The sequence below is a fragment of the Dermochelys coriacea genome, chromosome 16 (genome assembly GCF_009764565.3).
Source record: "Dermochelys coriacea isolate rDerCor1 chromosome 16, rDerCor1.pri.v4, whole genome shotgun sequence".
Classification (NCBI taxonomy): Eukaryota; Metazoa; Chordata; order Testudines; family Dermochelyidae; genus Dermochelys; species Dermochelys coriacea.
The window spans coordinates 8,794,230-8,813,198 of record NC_050083.1 but is presented as its reverse complement, the minus strand read 5'-3'; the positions used below and the strand labels follow the sequence as shown (position 1 = coordinate 8,813,198).

The window sequence follows — 18,969 nt, the reverse complement described above, 5'->3', positions numbered from 1 at the left end:
ACCTGCATTCAGGGGTCACTGTAGAGAATTTGAAGAAGGAAGGAGGAGGAGATGGAAAGAAGGGGTGGGAGCATAGGTGCTGGAACTGGGGGTGCTGCTACACCTCCTGGCTTGAAGTGATTTCCATCATATGCAGGGGTTATAGTTTGGTTCAATGGCTCTCAGCACCCCGGGGGAAAGAATGTTGGCAAATATCTTTTTAAAATAAAATTTAAAATGTCTTGAATTTGTAGATCAAGTATAAAGAAACATGGCCTTCAGATGTGGCTTTTAAAATAACAATATCAGTTGGGTTTTGTTTTGTTTTTTAAAGTCTTTTAATGTTAAGTTTTCCCTTAACACTCCAGTGAGCATTCATTCTGGCAGCTTCCCTTCATTATTTCCTGTAACCTCTGAGCTGAACTGTCAGCTCTAATGTTATTTATAATCCCTCATTTTAGTCTTTCACTAGCATTGTTAAAGTAGCATTTGACTTTCCATTCCATCGAATAAAAACAACAAAACACCTGATGCATCGGCTCCAGGAATATAACTCTGTGCACTGCTTCCATTTAGTTCTTTTTATGTTTTAGATAAAACAATTCAATGTTTAGTTGCGCACGCTCCTAGATGGGTGATATCTTTGCGCAGTAATAGTGGAGCCCCTGGGCCTGTAGCCTAATCAGTGGATTTTATCCAGTCTTGTATTTCAGAGGGTGTTTAAAAAATAGCTTGGGGCTGATTCGCCAATGCCCGATATGTAGTGATTTTACTTTTAGCTGCTTTGCCATCCATTGGAATCCTGAGCCTTGTGTTCGATGCCCAGACTCCCTGTGCAATGGAGAGAGTGAGGCGCCAAAGTATGGGATTCTCAGAAGCCAACAAGCTAACCAATAGGGAATGCTGAATTGCGGGGCAGGTCTTAGGCCCCGCTCTTCAAAGGTAGGTGCCTATCTCAAGTGGGGATTCACAGTTGTGAACCCTCTCCTAGAATTAGTTGTCTATGCCTGCTTGCTCCTTTTTCAAGAACAAAAGAGAAGAGGAGTTGGTATCGCACTCTCCCCTCTTCTACCCTATAGCCTAATGGCTAGTGCACTTAGCTGGGACATATGAGACTCCAAGTTCTCCATGCTCCAATGACTATTTAAGTACACTATACAAAGTGGAACAGCTTCAACAGGAGAGATTCACTATAGGATACCCTATAGGCTAGTGGTTAGGGCACACACTTGGGAGAATGGAGAACTGGGTTCCAGTCCTTTGACCAAATACAGCAGAGGGGGGATAGGAGCCTGGGTTTTCACATCCCAGTTGAATTCTCTAACCACTGGCCTATAGGGTAATGGAGGGTACCTCTTCCTGGCTGTATTTGGTGTGGATTTGGCGTGCTTCGTCCTGTAGGTGAGAGGCTGGGGAATACCAACTCTGTGAACCCTGCTACGTCTTAGATGTAAATGAGGTGCCATAAGGGTATTAAGCTGTCCTGGAGCGGCTCAAGAGCATGAGTACTGACCTCAGGGTGACCTGTTCAGAAGCAGGGCACAAACCCCAAATTGGTTGTGAGTTCTATGCTTCAGTTTCACCAATCAAGCGTGATGTCTTCAATTGCTATAATAGCCTTAACATGAGATGAGATACGACCCCCTTGGGTATTCTGATTTTTCCTGCCAAACAAGTAAGCTGACGTGTATTAGATGGTCCCTTACACCAAAGTTCACAGAAATATTGAGGTTACAGCCAGTCCCAAAGGACCAGCCACTTATCCCAGGTCAGTTGTATCTTAGATCTCACACCAAAGACAATGCTTGTAGCCAATCCTATAATAAACTATCTGAAGATTTATTAAGTAGGTAAAGGAAATAAGAGAATTATTTACAAGGTTAAAGCAGGTAAGCATATATACACACAAATGAGTTTCAATCTTAAATTTCAAAGAATAACAGAAGCTTCTATAATAAGCAAAGTTTATATGTCCCTTTAGGGCTAACTCAGGCCAAGCACCGGGGATCTTTTGTTTATGCCTAGTAATCCTTGCCTCTCAGAATTCAAGCAGCATCAGAAATTAAGTGCCTAGCAAAGAGAAACTGTTATTCCTTTACCTCCTGAGTTCAAGCTGATGGGATGTCATCACCTACATGTCTCCTCTTCTGGGGGTGGCGGATGAATGCATTAAACAAAGTCTTTGTTATATGATGTTTCACAAGGACTCATTTGATGTCAACGGGCCTTCTTGGGGGGCAGCAAATAAAAACCTTTTGTAGGAATCCAGCATTATACATTAATTAATTCTTCTTTCCTGTTTCATGACTTACACAATTACAGAAGATTACAATAAAAACATTTAATATCACCTTATACCATGTTGTAAGTACAGATAAATATGTGCAACATCCTACAGGCATTTCATGAAGTTTAAATACTTTTTTTAAAACTTAACATCTATTTTAACAATGCTAACACACACATGAGCCAGACTAATTCAGCTATGTGTTTCTCAGTGCTCATTTGAAGCCAAAGGGCCTTGGCATGAGCTGGCACCTGGTCTGCCAGTGTCACAGAGGGTGCTTAGCATTTTTCAGCATCAAGCTCTGAGACATTCAGCTCAGGATAATTTGAGCCACTTGCAGCTACAAGAGTATGTGAGGCTGAGGTTGATCCTCTGGGTCATGTATTTTTCTCCACCCCGTTATTCCCCTTCATTGTCTTGCAGCCCCCTTGGACTAATCTGGAAACCCCCCAATTGCACCGTACTGAGATAAAAGGAGGTAAATAAAATATGGAACTGGCAAACACACAATTGGCAATGTCCAAAGAATGAGTCATTCGTGCTATAGAAACCATTTCCTTTAAAACATTAAGGAAAATATACAAAATAAAAATAAGGGACCATTCCTTGAACTTTCCATAAATAGCCTCTCTCCCCCTCCCTCAGCTGCCAATTGACTTACTTTACCCGCTTTCCCCATTTGCCTTGTAAGTTCCCAGCTCCTGGTTCTTGTAATTTGTCAATGAACTGGAAAGGGAACACAGTGAGTCATCATCAGCCCAGACAAACAGTAGCCCCTGGAGATTGCCCTTGCTCTCCAGAAAAGATATTTTATTCCTAAACTTTTGAAATCTTAATGCAATTAGAACAGGAAAGGATTTTTAAAAAAGCAGTTTTATACATGATGTCAGGATTTCCACTACTTCACATGGAAACCATCCTCTCTTATTTTAAACAAGAAATACTGGTGCTTGTGTGTATATGTGGAGGAGGCGTGAGAGACATTCTGGCCTCCTTTGCAATGTTAGAAAAATATCAAGATCCTGAATCAGCTGATAAGCTAGTGGAAAGCATCTGGACCTTGTCTGAGTGAAATGTTGCATTCGGGCTGTATGTCAAAAGCTTCCTGTTCTTCTAGGAAATCATGAGATGGCTCAGACTCGCGTTTTAGCAAATCCATAGAAATCTGCCATTTCAACGTTTTTGCTCCCTCAGCAGGACTGTGATCTGGGAGGAGGAGGATGTCATGTCAATCAGGCGTTAAGAAGAAGAATATGGTCTAGGTATAAAATTATCAGCTACCACATAGAGCTTGAATACCAAACTCCCTTGTCAGCACATGGGGAGACATTCTCCTACCTGTTTCTGTAGCTAGAGAATTAAGATCTAGTCCCATCATTGTTCTTTTTTCCAGGGTTCAGAAGGGAAGGAGACTATCCTTCCTGCAAATGGAGGTAAGGAATCAAGGTTCAAGTCCTGGCATGGTCCTTTGCCCTTTGTTCAGGGAGGTATAGGCACATCCTTCCTGTTTTTAGAGGCAGGGAATCGAGGCTGAGTGCTGAGCTCACACCCTCATCCCCCGCTTCAGGTCAACAGAGACTATAAATTATTAACTTTTATATTACACTTTTCATTTGTAGGTTGGCTTACAACAATTCTTCCTAATTTTGGTAGTGGCTCCGCTTCTTACAGTATTAACTATTCACTCAGTAATTCTCTCTTTTTCTGTTCATTAGCGTACCTGAAATTACAGCTGCTGGACCATGCTCCCAGAGCAGTGGCCGTGTTGGTCTGCTTACCTCAGTTAGTAGAACCAGTACCCCATGTACTTCAGAATATTGCCCTGTAAATGGTGAACCATGGAGACACATGAAAGCACAAGACAAATGGGGCATTGGTTGGGACAAAGTCGCAGGAGAACACTTCTTTTCATTGAATCTCAGTTATTGATGCTGCTGCCAGAAGGTATCCCTGTGGATGCTCTGCTACAGGAAAAGAGTTGGGGCACAGAAAAAAGGCTTTCCCATCACCAAGAGCTGGATGCCAACATTAGGTGTGACTCTCCATCTGCTGACTGTTTCAGTTTTCTTGGGTTGTGATGGCAAAGTAACCACAGTGATGACACTGCACTGAAAGCTATAACTCATTTGATTACATTCTAGGATCTATCTGCTTATGAGCGGCCTGCCTTATATTTAGAAAATCAGAACCAGCTCTACGTATGTGTTTGACATGATCATCATGAGCCATCATGAGGGAACAGCCACATGCAGCATAAAGGAGTCTCTGGCTGTAGTCACGTGCTGTCAATAAAAAGAAGTCACGATTTGGTTGTGGACTGGGATGCATATCCCAGGATGAGGCACCACCTCACTTAGACTTCCAAGGCTAGCTGTGTCCTTGGGAAGACCCTATGCACAAGGGTCTCAAACCTTTCTATAGGGTGAGAGAGGTAATCTGGAGAACCACCTCCCCTCCCATTTACTATCATATAACATCCCCATGGCAACCACAGCAATTGCTCATATGGTAACATTCTGAAAGTATAAATGCATTGTTAGCTTCTTTTCATGCAAGATGGCAGCTGGAAACATGGGAGAGACAGTGGTGAGGCCTCATCTGGAGTACTGTGTCCAGTTTTGGGCCCCACACTTCAAGAAGGATGTGGAAAAATTGGAAAGAGTCCAGCAGAGGGCAACAAAAATGATTAGGGGACTGGAGCACATGATTTATGAGGAGAGGCTGAGGGAACTGGGATTATTTAGTCTGCAGAAGAGAAGACACAGGGTGTCTGTGTGTTTGCGTCAGGGAAGCCTGGCTGTTTAAAAATAGCCAGAGCCTCGCGAACCAGCTGAGCGGCAGCGAACCAGCTGAGCAGCGGGGACAGCAGAGCAGCTCACAGCAGGAGTTTGCCTGGGAGTTCGCCTGGAGTGAGCCCAGTGAGGCTTACATCTTGCCAACGTCTCTGAGGAAGCTCATAGTAGGTAGGTGATATGGAAGGGGGGGGTTCAGCTGTTGTGACCTGCACTGGATGTGCCATGTTTGTCTTTCTTCCACAGGACAGAAGCGACTTTGTCTGTACAAAGTGCAAGCTGGTCTCCATGTTGGAAGAGAAGATTGAAGGTCTGGAGCAACAGGTAACGACCCTGCGTTGTATACGAGAGACTGAGGATTTTCTGGACCAAACTCAGGATAGGCTTCTAGGGGCACAAAGCTCTAAAGATATAGAGCAGGTTGCACAGAGGAGCCAAGAGGCCAGTGAAGAAGCTTGGCAACATGTGACCTCCAGAAGAGGTAAGCGGAATGTCCGGGTTCCAGTAACACAGACACAGGTAACTAACCGCTTTCATGTTCTCTCCACAGGTACCATTGCGGAGAGTGGACCAGATGATATGTCTGGGGGGAGAAAGCAGAAGGAGACTCCACTGGTTGGGAGGCATGAGATGCGATGTCCTGAGGTTGGGGGTTCCACGACCACCACTCCCAAGAGGAGAAGGCGGGTGGTGGTGGTCGGGGACTCTCTCCTCCGGGGGACTGAGTCATCTATCTGCCGCCCTGACCGGGAAAACCGAGAAGTCTGCTGCTTGCCAGGGGCTAAGATTCGTGATGTGACGGAGAGACTGCCGAGACTCATCAAGCCCTCGGATCGCTACCCCTTCCTGCTTCTCCACGTGGGCACCAATGATACTGCCAAGAATGACCTTGAGCGGATCACTGCGGACTACGTGGCTCTGGGAAGAAGGATAAAGGAGTTGGAGGCGCAAGTGGTGTTCTCGTCCATCCTCCCCGTGGAAGGAAAAGGCCTGGGTAGGGACCGTCGAATCGTGGAGGTCAACGAATGGCTACGCAGGTGGTGTCGGAGAGAAGGCTTTGGATTCTTTGACCATGGGATGGTGTTCCATGAAGGAGGAGTGCTGGGCAGAGACGGGCTCCATCTTACGAAGAGAGGGAAGAACATCTTTGCCAGCAGGCTGGCTAACCTAGTGAGGAGGGCTTTAAACTAGGTTCACCGGGGGAAGGAGACCAAAGCCCTGAGGTAAGTGGGAAAGCGGGATACCGGGAGGAAGCACAGGCAGGAATGTCTGTGAGGGGAGGGCTCCTGCCTCATACTGGGAATGAGGGGCGATCAACAGGTTATCTCAAGTGCTTATATACAAATGCACAAAGCCTTGGAAACAAGCAGGGAGAACTGGAGGTCCTGGTGATGTCAAGGAATTATGACGTGATTGGAATAACAGAGACTTGGTGGGATAACTCACATGACTGGAGTACAGTCATGGATGGTTATAAACTGTTCAGGAAGGACAGGCAGGGCAGAAAAGGTGGGGGAGTAGCACTGTATGTAAGGGAGCAGTATGACTGCTCAGAGCTCCGGTACGAAACTGTGGAAAAACCTGAGTGTCTCTGGATTAAGTTTAGAAGTGTGTGCAACAAGAGTGATGTCATGGTGGGAGTCTGCTATAGACCACCGGACCAGGGGGATGAGGTGGATGAGGCTTTCTTCCGGCAACTCACGGAAGCTACTAGATCGCATGCCCTGATTCTCATGGGTGACTTTAATTTTCCTGATATCTGCTGGGAGAGCAATACAGCGGTGCATAGACAATCCAGGAAGTTTTTGGAAAGCGTAGGGGACAATTTCCTGGTGCAAGTGCTAGGGGAGCCAACTAGGGGGAGCGCTTTTCTTGACCTGCTGCTCACAAACCGGGTAGAATTAGTGGGGGAAGCAAAAGTGGATGGGAATCTGGGAGGCAGTGACCATGAGTTGGTTGAGTTCAGGATCCTGACGCAGGGAAGAAAGGTAAGCAGCAGGATACGGACCCTGGACTTCAGGAAAGCAGACTTTGACTCCCTCAGGGAACAGATGGCCAGGATCCCCTGGGGGACTTACATGAAAGGGAAGGGAGTCCAGGAGAGCTGGCTGTATTTCAAGGAATCCCTGTTGAGGTTACAGGGACAAACCATCCCGATGAGTCAAAAGAATAGTAAATATGGCAGGCGACCAGCTTGGCTTAATGGTGAAATCCTAGCGGATCTTAAACATAAAAAAGAAGCTTACAAGAAGTGGAAGGTTGGACATATGACCAAGGAAGAGTATAAAAATATTGCTCGGGCATGTAGGAAAGATATCAGGAGGGCCAAATCGCACCTGGAGCTGCAGCTAGCAAGAGATGTCAAGAGTAACAAGAAGGGTTTCTTCAGGTATGTTGGCAACAAGAAGAAAGCCAAGGAAAGTGTGGGCCCCTTACTGAATGAGGGAGGCAAGCTAGTGACAGAGGATGTGGAAAAAGCTAATGTACTCAATGCTTTTTTTGCCTCTGTTTTCACTAACAAGGTCAGCTCCCAGACTGCTGTGCTGGGCATCACAAAATGGGGAAGAGATGGCCAGCCCTCTGTAGAGATAGAGGTGGTTAGGGACTATTTAGAAAAGCTGGACGTGCACAAGTCCATGGGGCCGGACGAATTGCATCCGAGAGTGCTGAAGGAATTGGCGGCTGTGATTGCAGAGCCCTTGGCCATTATCTTTGAAAACTCGTGGCGAATGGGGGAAGTCCCGGATGACTGGAAAAAGGCTAATGTAGTGCCCATCTTTAAAAAAGGGAAGAAGGAGGATCCTGGGAACTACAGGCCAGTCAGCCTCACCTCAGTCCCTGGAAAAATCATGGAGTAGGTCCTCAAAGAATCAATCCTGAAGCACTTAGAGGAGAGGAAAGTGATCAGGAACAGTCAGCATGGATTCACCAAGGGAAGGTCATGCCTGACTAATCTAATCGCCTTTTATGATGAGATTACTGGTTCTGTGGATGAAGGGAAAGCAGTGGATGTATTGTTTCTTGACTTTAGCAAAGCTTTTGACACGGTCTCCCACAGCATTCTTGTCAGCAAGTTAAGGAAGTATGGGCCGGATGAATGCACTATAAGGTGGGTAGAAAGCTGGCTAGATTGTCGGGCTCAACGGGTAGTGATCAATGGCTCCATGTCTAGTTGGCAGCCGGTGTCAAGTGGAGTGCCCCAGGGGTCGGTCCTGGGGCCCGTTTTGTTCAATATCTTCATAAATGATCTGGAGGATGGTGTGGATTGCACTCTCAGCAAATTTGCGGATGATACTAAACTGGGAGGAGTGGTAGAAACGCTGGAGGGGAGGGATAGGATACAGAAGGACCTAGACAAATTGGAGGATTGGGCCAAAAGAAATCTAATGAGGTTCAATAAGGATAAGTGCAGGGTCCTGCACTTAGGATGGAAGAATCCAATGCACCGCTACAGACTAGGGACCGAATGGCTCGGCAGCAGTTCTGCGGAAAAGGACCTAGGGGTGACAGTGGACGAGAAGCTGGATATGAGTCAGCAGTGTGCCCTTGTTGCCAAGAAGGCCAATGGCATTTTGGGATGTATAAGTAGGGGCATAGCGAGCAGATCGAGGGACGTGATCGTTCCCCTCTATTCGACACTGGTGAGGCCTCATCTGGAGTACTGTGTCCAGTTTTGGGCCCCACACTACAAGAAGGATGTGGATAAATTGGAAAGAGTACAGCGAAGGGCAACAAAAATGATTAGGGGTCTAGAGCACATGACTTATGAGGAGAGGCTGAGGGAGCTGGGATTGTTTAGTCTGCAGAAGAGAAGAATGAGGGGGGATTTGATAGCTGCTTTCAACTACCTGAAAGGGGGTTTCAAAGAGGATGGCTCTAGACTGTTCTCAATGGTAGCAGATGACAGAACGAGGAGTAATGGTCTCAAGTTGCAATGGGGGAGGTTTAGATTGGATATTAGGAAAAACTTTTTCACTAAGAGGGTGGTGAAACACTGGAATGCGTTACCTAGGGAGGTGGTAGAATCTCCTTCCTTAGAGGTTTTTAAGGTCAGGCTTGACAAAGCCCTGGCTAGGATGATTTAACTGGGACTTGGTCCTGCTTTGAGCAGGGGGTTGGACTAGATGACCTTCTGGGGTCCCTTCCAACCCTGATATTCTATGATTCTATGATTCTATGATTCTAAGAATGAGGGGAGATTTGATAGTTGCTTTCAACTACCTGAAAGGGGGTTCCAAAGTGGATGGATCTAAACTGTTCTCAGTGGTAGCAGATGACAGAACAAGTAACAGTCTCAAGTTGCAGTGGGGGAGATTTAGGTTGGATATTAGGAAAAACTTTTTCACTAGGAGGGTGGTGAAGCATTGGAATGGGTCACCTAGGGAGGTGGTGGAATCTCCATCCTTAGAGGCTTTTAAGGTCAGGCTTGACAAAGCCTTTGCTGGGATGATTTATTCCTGCTCTGAGCAGCAGGTTGGACTAGATGACCTCCTGGGGTCCCTTCCAACCCTGATATTCTATGATTCTATGACTGCAAGGCTTAGTGCCTTCCATTACTTGCACCATGAATGAGTATCACTAAAGGTAGGTGCCACTTTATGGGATCAGAGCACCTGTTGACATGACAGCAGAGGAATTGAATGGTGCAGTGGGGAGGTTCCTGGGAGCTATTTGGGGTCCAGTAGAATAAGATGGAAGGATGAAGAAAAGAAGGAATGGAGGAAGGAAACGAAGTCCTTGTTGTGCCGGGAGAAAGATGCTATTGGAGGAAGGGCAAAAGGAGATAAACATTGAAATACTGGAAGGCTGATGAATGGCAAATCTCTGAGCCTTTGGGGATTTTCTCCTCCGAGGAAAGTGCATGGGCTCCATTGTTTCTATTGGCAGAAAGAACGAGGAGTACTTGTGGCACCTTAGAGACTACAAATCTATTTGAGCACAAGCTTTCGTGGGCTAAAGCCCACTTCATCAGATGCATGCAGTGGAAAATACAGTAGGAAGATAGATAGACAGACATACACAGATAATATGAAAAAAAATGGTGTTTGCCATTCCAACTCTTAACAAGACCAATCGATTAAGGTGGGCTATTATCAGCAGGAGAAAAAAAAATGTTTGTAGTGATCATCAGGATGGCCCATTTCCAACAGTTGTTCTTATTGGCATGTGTGTGACAGGTTTGGGCCCTTTGGGGTGTCACCGGATGTGCTGAGGTGCCATTGAGTCAACCTATTTTGCTAGCCTGGGTCCCCTTTACCTGGTTAGGCTCACAAGCCTCTTCCAGTCAAGCCCATAGGCAGGGCCACACCCAGCTGCGCAGAGAGACCGAGATCCTCTCTGGAAAGATTCAGCCTTAGGGGCTTGCCCCAACACCCTGGTGCCCAGTCCCTTTATGGGGTACAAACCTAAAGGTTTTATGAAATTCCCCCCTGCCCCAATGTGGAGGGAGATGTGTACAACTCCCCCCCACCCCCATGGTTAGAAATTACAGAAACTGGGTTTAATAGTAAACAAAACAAATTTCATTAACTACAAAAGGTGAATTTTAAGTCAATATAAGAGATAATAGACAGAACAAAGCAGATTACTGAGCAAAGAAAACAAAGTACACAAGCTAAGCTCAATATACTTAAGAAACAGATTACAAAATGTAATTTCTTACCCTAAATATTATTTTAGGCAGGTTTCAAAGTTTCTGTGGTTCAGTGTTCCAGTTATATTTCTTTTCAGACTGGACCCCTGTCTCAGTCTGGACTCCCCCTCCCCGCCTTCCCTTCAGATGGCTTCGGCAGTCTTTCTTTGTGGGCAGGCAGGCCATGGAGAGGAGGAGTCCCATTTGCCTTCCTCCCCACCCGTAAATAGGATTTACATAAGGCAGGAATCCTTTGTTTCCCAAACTTGATCCCCCTTCCCTTCCAGTGGAAAGTTACAAGACATTCCAGGTAACGTTTAGTATCAGGTTACAAGACCACTTGACCTAGTAGTGTCACAGTTACATCCCCAGATGCCTCCCAGAGGTAGAGAGATTAGTATCTTCATGGTTTTGTTGTTCCTTCCTGATGGCTCATCAAATTTGATGGCCTGTCATCTGCTGGGTGTCTTCCCATTACACACCCACTTGTAATTGTTACATAGCCCATATTTCTAACTTTAGATACAGAAATGATACATGTATACAAATTGGATAATCACATTCAGTAAATCATAACCTTTCCAATGATACCTTACAAGACCCATTTTGCATACAATATATCTCAGTTATGTCATATTCATATCATAAGCATATTTTCATAAAGAATATGGAGTGAAATGTCACAGTGTGTTTCAACTATTTGTTTTCATTCATATTTATGCTTCTCTTCCCCTTCCTGCAAAGGGGTTTTCTAATTGTCCAAGATCTGGTCTTTACACTGTATTTCACTTATTGAATGGTGGAAAGACCAGATTTTATGTTGTTCTGCTCCAAAAATGTCTCAATCTGGTTAAAAAAAAAAGCCCTTGAAAATCATGCCCAAATGCAAAATAAATAAAATTTTAAAAGGGTTTGTTTAGACTTCTGCAGAGCTTGACTGCTTAGCCCTTTCCATTGTTTAAATACTTTGTTTCCCTTTGTTCATCAATTCGTCCTATTTTTCCAATTCCTAAGGTGAGCGTCTAGATTTCTTGCTCATCAGGAAGCTTTAAAAAATCATATCTGTTTTCTTGTGGCTGATAATCCTGCATATCCAGTATTCTAGTCCTCAGGGGTCCATCACTCTCTTATTGACAGCATTCTAGGTTGTTGAGATCCATAAGCCAAGTATTTTGACTCTGTGGTCCATTAGAAATTTAAAGTCTGAAAACAGATCTGTGGGAAGCAGTTCATACAGTTTATGGACAAACATATTTTTGGAAGAAAACATCTTTCTTTGCATTTAACACCAGCCCAGCTCCATTTAGAAGTGTGTAATTATTCCAGATAAATAATACTGGAAGCCATCTCCATGGAGGGTTTGTACTAGTTGAATTTGAAAGCGAGAACAAAGTTAAAAAGCATGAAGAAGCCTGAGAGGAGAATCTGTTTCAAATTACCAAATTCATTCCCCTGCAGAGTTTGAATAAGAGAAAACAACACCTAATGAAACTTAGGAAATCAGAACTGGCAGAGTTTAAACAAAACTCAAATCACATGTGGCTTTTTTTTTAATAGTGACAATTGTGCAATTGCTGTTCAGTTCCAGGACAGAGGAAGAAGAATGAGCTGCCTGCAAAGGAACAAGTTAAGAGACTATAGGGCTATAAACATCCTCATTATCATCAGGAGCATGAAGATTAAAAAGGAAACAACATGGCTCTTATTATACTTTTCAGAAGTGATTAGATATTGTTAAGGACAACATGTTTGCCAAATCTCCTTTGTATTTTGTTTTTAAAGATAGGCAGGAGCCAAAAAACCATATTAATCTGGTAAATTTTATTATTATTTTCAGACTGATGGGATTAGGGATAAAACTTAGTCTTTGTGAAGCTCATTAGTTTTTGGTTTGCAAGGTTTCATTACTGTAGATTTCCATGTGCTTGTTTTTATGACAGGCATTTCCTACCCAACAATCAAAATGTGTACCGTCAATCTGGGTTTATTTAAACATAAAATAAAACAGCAATGAGAAAAAGATCAGTAATACAGAAAGAACAAAAGTGGCTTCCATGGAAGAACACAGTATTTTTATCTCCTCGCCCTAAGGAACTCTGAGAACAAAATGGCTGCTGAACTCTGCAAACAGAGGGGCAAATTAATCATATATAATTTGACTGGCTTCAGTGGAGTCAGTGAATTTGGCCAGAAGAGCGTGCTCAAAAATGTTAAGGTGCAGTAGACAGAAAGGAAAAGACATCTTGGTTTCACATCATGCTTCTCATATCCATGTTTCACTGAGATTTAGGCACTCAATTCCCATGGGAGTTAGGCCCCTCAAGCAGACCCTCAACAATGCTTAAGTGACTTGCCCAAGGTCATACACTATTTGTGTCAGAGCAGGCAATTAAATTAGGGTCTTCTAAATCCCAGGCAAGTGCCCTAATGTCTGGACTATCCTTCATTTCTAAATTCACAACCAAAGCTGCAGCCAAAACCACAAAACCTCCCAGGCTCATCCCTAATCCAAGTTTGCCCAAAGGTTTGTGAGAACTGCAGTAGCCAATTCCATGATCCAGGGCAGCATTTTTGGTTGGTACTGAAAGGTGGGCCCAGTCTTTTTTCAGTGAGACTCAGATAACATCAAAAATAGATTTCACAGCTCTATTTAATATCCTTCACAATGGATTTTATTTCATAATTTCAGAGGTGGATCAGATTGATCCCAGACTAAGAGCAATTTCAGAATGTTTATTTAATTCAGATGAGTATGCAGAAGTTTGGACCCTAAGCCGAATCTGTTTGATTTGGAAATAACACTGGAAACATCATATAGCCAGTTTTCAGAGTAGCAGCCATGTTAGTCTGTATTCGCAAAAAGAAAAAGAGTATTTGTGGCACCTTAGAGACTAACAAATTTATTTGAGCATAAGCTTTTGTGAGCTACAGCTCACTTCATCGGATGCATTTGGTGGAAAATACAGTGGGGAGATTTATATACACACACAGAGAACATGAAAAAATGGGTTTTATCATACACACTGTAAGGAGAGTCATTGCTTAAGATGAGCCATCACGAGCCGCGGGGGGGGGGAGGAAAGGAGGAAAACCTTTCATGGTGACAAGCAAGGTAGGCCATTTCCAGCAGTGAACAAGAACATCTGAGGAACAGTGGGGGGTGCGGTGGGGGGGAGAAATAACATGGGGAAATAGTTTTACTTTGTGTAATGACTCATCCATTCCCAGTCTCTATTCAAGCCTAAGTTAATTGTATCCAGTTTGCAAATTAATTCCAATTCAGCAGTCTCTCGTTGGAGCCTGTTTTTGAAGTTTTTTTGATGAAGGATAGCCACCCTCAGGTCTGTAATCGAGTGACCGGAGAGATTGAAGTGTTCTCCAACTGGTTTTTGAATGTTATAATTCTTGACGTCTGATTTGTGTCCATTTATTCTTTTATGTAGAGACTGTCCAGTTTGACCAATGTACATGGCAGAGGGGCATTGCTGGCACATGATGGCATATATCACATTGGTAGATGTGCAGGTGAACGAGCCTCTGATAGTGTGGCTGATGTGATTAGGCCCTATGATGGTGTCCCCTGAATAGATATGTGGACAGAGTTGGCAACGGGCTTTGTTGCAAGGATAGGTTACTGGATTAGTGGTTCTGTTGTGTGGTGTGTGGTTGCTGGTGAGTATTTGCTTCAGGTTGGGGAGCTGTCTGTAAGCAAGGACTGGCCTGTCTCCCAAGATCTGTGAGAGTGATGGGTCGTCCTTCAGGATAGGTTGTAGATCCTTGATGATGTGTTGGAGAGGTTTTAGTTGGGGGCTGAAGATGATGGCTAGTGGCGTTCTGTAATTTTCTTTGTTGGGCCTGTCCTGTAGTAGGTGACTTCTGGGTACTCTTCTGGCTCTGTCAATCTGTTTCTTCACTTCAGCAGGTGGGTATTGTAGTTGTAAGAATGCATGATAGAGATCTTGTAGGTGTTTGTCTCTGTCTGAGGGGTTGGAGCAAATGCGGTGACATCTTCATCATCTGGACCCATGGAAAAGAAGCCCTTGAGGAATTCCACCATGATTTCAACAATTTCCATCCCACCATCAACCTCAGCCTGGACCAGTCCACATAAGACATCCATTTTGTGGACACTACAGTGCTAATACGCGATGGTTACATAAACACCACCCTATATCGGAAACCTACTGACCGCTATTCCTACCTACATGCCTCTAGCTTTCATCCAGATCATACCACACGATCCATTGTCTACAGCCAAGCTCTACAATATAACCGCATTTGCTCCAACCCCTCAGACAGAGACAAACACCTACAAGATCTCTATCATGCATTCTTATCATGCACCCAGGTTTTCCTCCTTCCCCCGCCCCCCCCCCGCTGCTGGTGATGGCTCATCTTAAGCGATCACTCTCCTTACAGTGTATATGATAAAACCCATTGTTTCATGTTCTCTGTGTGTGTATATAAATCTCCCCACTGTATTTTCCACCAAATGCATCTGATGAAGTAAGCTGTAGCTCACGAAAGCTTATGCTCAAATAAATTTGTTAGTCTCTAAGGTGCCACAAGTACTCTTTTTCTTTTATCATATAGCCAGGCTTCCTTGAAAGATTTTCAGTACTGCCTGGTTTTCATGTGATTAGAAATACTACAAGAAAAATGTCTTTGTGCTATTTTGATATTTCTGTCTCCTGTTTTGGCCACACAAGATGCATGATGAGTTTATACATTTTAATTTAATCATTTTTAAAATAAAGGTTTATAGTTAGTATTAGATTGGGATGAAGTTTCGAGACTAGACAAATGAATATTGAGTATTCCACTGAGAATAACTTTTTGTAGCCAATTTTGATGTTTTTTTTCCCATTGAATAATAATTGATGAGCACTTTCCATTATTTAACCAACTCTGCTCTGGATGATTCTTGTTTTTTGCTGACCTTGGTCACCCACTGCTTGCTGAGATCTCATTTACAGCACTTTAGTCTGAAGTAAGGGCTTGCCTACATAGAGAATTATTACAAAATAGTGATTGGAGTAGCAAGTGGATTAAGCTAAATAAGAACAAGTAATTCTTATTCCAAAATAAGAGTATCTACACATGGATTTATTCATGAATAGCTACTGCACTTTAAAATCACCCCTTATCTTAATCTGTGAATCTGTATTAACTTTCAGGTATAGACAAGTGCTAAAATATTTTGTTGAATACTCCAAAAATCAGGCTGGGTGCGTTGATCTACTCGGCGACCTAAAGGAGAGCAAAGGAAAATGGGAAACAAGGAACCAGTAATGATGAAAGGTTCACCCCTGCCATAAGTGAGACCACATACATCTCTCCACACCATGGTGTCGGGGCTCCATTGGAGTAAGAAGTGATGATGGAACCAAGGAGTAACCACTCTCCATGACCTGTTCCCCTAACAAACAGAGGCATTTGCCAACGGATGGAAACAGAATAGAAGTTCCTCAGAGCTGTGTGAACTTCCTCTCCCTGCTTTCTACAACATTGAAAGATGAAGACATTACTCGGGAACCTGATGAGCCAAAGATTTTAGATTAACGGACTGAGTCATGCAGCCAGGATGGAAGAGGAAGGGAGTTCATGAGGAAGGTAATCTATCCAGCCACTGGTCATATTTTTTGGTTTGTGTCACTGCTGGCTGGAATTGTTGTCTACATTAGTATGATCAGAAATTGTTATATTCTTGAGAGAAGGTTTCCTTCAAGATTCCCTGCTAAGTTTTGTAGCCATCAGAAAAAAGACCTTTCCCTTAGATCTCCAAATGCTTCACATGATAAATAAGCCTTATAACACTCCTATGATGTGGGTAAGTATTACTATATCAATTCTGGGGAGTCACAGGGGTTACATGACCTGCCCAAAGTCATACAGCAAAAGTGGCAGAATAGAACTGTGATGTTTTGACTTGCCATGCTTTTGCTTTGACCTCCAGACTTAGCAGAAGCAAGTGCCTGACTCAAAGTCCACTATGGTCAACAGAAGTCTTTCCATTGACCTCGTATCAGTCCCTGAATGCCTGGTAGTGATAAAGAGTTAGTGCTGCTTAAGCTAAGCCCAGAAGTCGAGTGGCAGCAGGACCTCTAGAAAAGTTGCATTTCCATCCATGTCCATTGAAATGCTGCTGCATTATTCATACCTGCAGTCTCTTCCCAGATGAGCATCTGCTTCTTCAAACTTGGCAGGCTGGAAGATGGGAAAGCCAATGTTAATGTCTGCACAGTCCAGCCCAGTGCAGAAACAGGAAAGGAAGAACACAACATATAATTCACTCTCTATTCTTACAGCTGAGATCAGCAATGAGTGGACCACATTCAGGCAACAGCTGAGGTACATCCAAACATAATTTGTAGCCTGCAGGATATAATGGATATTTTGAATACCGGCCTGCACAATTCTGGGACACGGGGATGTCCTACTGATGCTAGTGATAGGTGTAAAAATAAGAATATAGATAAATATAACATGAAAATGATGGTAACAAGATAATACTGATCTGAGGGTTGAATTGTCTGACACCCATAATAACTATCAACAGATTAGCATTACCACATTTGGTTGGAAGTATTCCTGGAGGTTTTATCACATGACATAATCTTTAATTCCTGGAGACTACAGGAAAGTCCTAGAGCATTGGCAACCCTACAACAGATGGTTAAATCCACCCCAAGGCCTGTGATGCACCAAATTAACAAAGACAGTGCTAATAAAACAGAACGCGCAGGTGTCTGGTTCCAAAGACATGATATTTCTGTATTCTGATTACATGGGCTGCATGATTCTGGTTAAATCAACCTGTGTCTTTATTTACCCTTTGACAAAGTCATTGCGATTTTTGATTTGCAAGGAGGAAACATACCTTTGGGATTTGACATGACCATGATGAAAGCCATTGCTGGGCACCTTTCATGTGGCATCTTTCAAATGCCATATGCAGCTAAAGACTTCATGGCCTTGAAGATACAAATGACCCAACAAGGACTATATTTTTGCCTTGAGTTTTCTTTTCAGTGCTGCTTTTGCTCCCCCTCTCCTGAAAATGGGAAGATATTTGTATAGCACATGAGAAACAAAGAGCCTGTTTTCTTCTTCTACAGAGGGTGGAAAACTAGGACTGTGGTCTCTCTGATATGTTGGATCATTTACATGTACTCTCTGTGTCTCCTTATTAATAATAACCAACTGGGAAAATTAAAGCATTGTGCTTGTGTCTTGGAACATGGCGTAGTATCTTCTCCAGCAAGGGAGGGACTGCTCTGGAGAGATGCCCGAGGAGGTGCAGATGCCCTTCTGAAGAGCTAATCAGAGAGACAGGGCTCACAGGGATTTCTGGGGATTATAAAGAAGAGTTGAACTCAAGAATGATGGGGGCTGCTTTATCCTGGGTTTAAAGCAAAGCCTTTCCCATGATGGTGTGCATGAGATCAGAGGAGTTCTAGAAGTGGATCCATGGCACTGAAAATCTTGAATTTCCCAAGTGCACTGAAGAGTTGGCTGAGAGAGTCACAAAATTCTGGCTTTGGTGCCAAAGACAAAAAAGAATATTTCAGTTAATGCTATATGCAGCTTGGAAAAATCTGCTTGTTTTTTTCCAAAGGAATGTGTTCCCTTTAGCATTGTTTCCACTTGGAGTAACCTTTACAGAGCAGCACAATTTGTTTCTGTTGAAAGGTGTGGCTTGTTCCAGAGGACTCCAAGAGATGCACCCAGAAAAGGCTACAAACATGTGACCCAGTGATGGAAGGGTTTGTTCTGGCATGGGGCTGGAGCAGGAACTGAGGAAACATGATGGGTGGCATATCTGGCACTCCCCAACATCTTCACTAAATAGTGAAGATGGGCTTCAGATGTTAAACTACATCCTCATCCCTCTGCATCTACAAAGTTCAGAGTTGTTTAGGTCAAGCTCAGTGGAGGGAGGGATAGTTCAGTGGTTTGAGCATTGGCCTGCTAAACCCAGGGTTGTGAGCTCAATCCTTGAGGGGGGAATTTAGGGATCTGGGGCAAAAATTGGGATTTGGTCCTGCTTTGAGCAGGGGGTTGGACTAGATGACCTCCTGAGGTCCCTTCCAACCCTGATATTCTATGGTTTTGCTTCAGCCTGTTACAGAAACAGGGGCCATTTGAAAAATTTAAATCTAGTTTCCGATTATGGTATCCCCAGAACGGAATGTGGGTATTTTCTACTGATAACCAAAAGTAACAACAGCATCAAACCCCTGCATACCTAAAGCTCTATCAGCCAAAGGGCTACATTG

At 43.8% G+C, this 18,969-nt stretch overlaps 1 long non-coding RNA gene across 2 annotated transcripts in view; it reads left to right on the top strand.

Annotated features, from left to right (window-relative positions):
- The window catches only part of LOC122456903, a 52,090-nt gene that overhangs the window by 21,941 nt on the left and 11,180 nt on the right, over nucleotides 1-18,969 (top strand). For both annotated transcript variants that reach the window (XR_006276064.1, XR_006276063.1), the window contains exon 3: nucleotides 15,914-16,520. This is a non-coding gene — a long non-coding RNA (uncharacterized LOC122456903). The remainder of the gene's footprint in view (nucleotides 1-15,913; nucleotides 16,521-18,969) is intronic.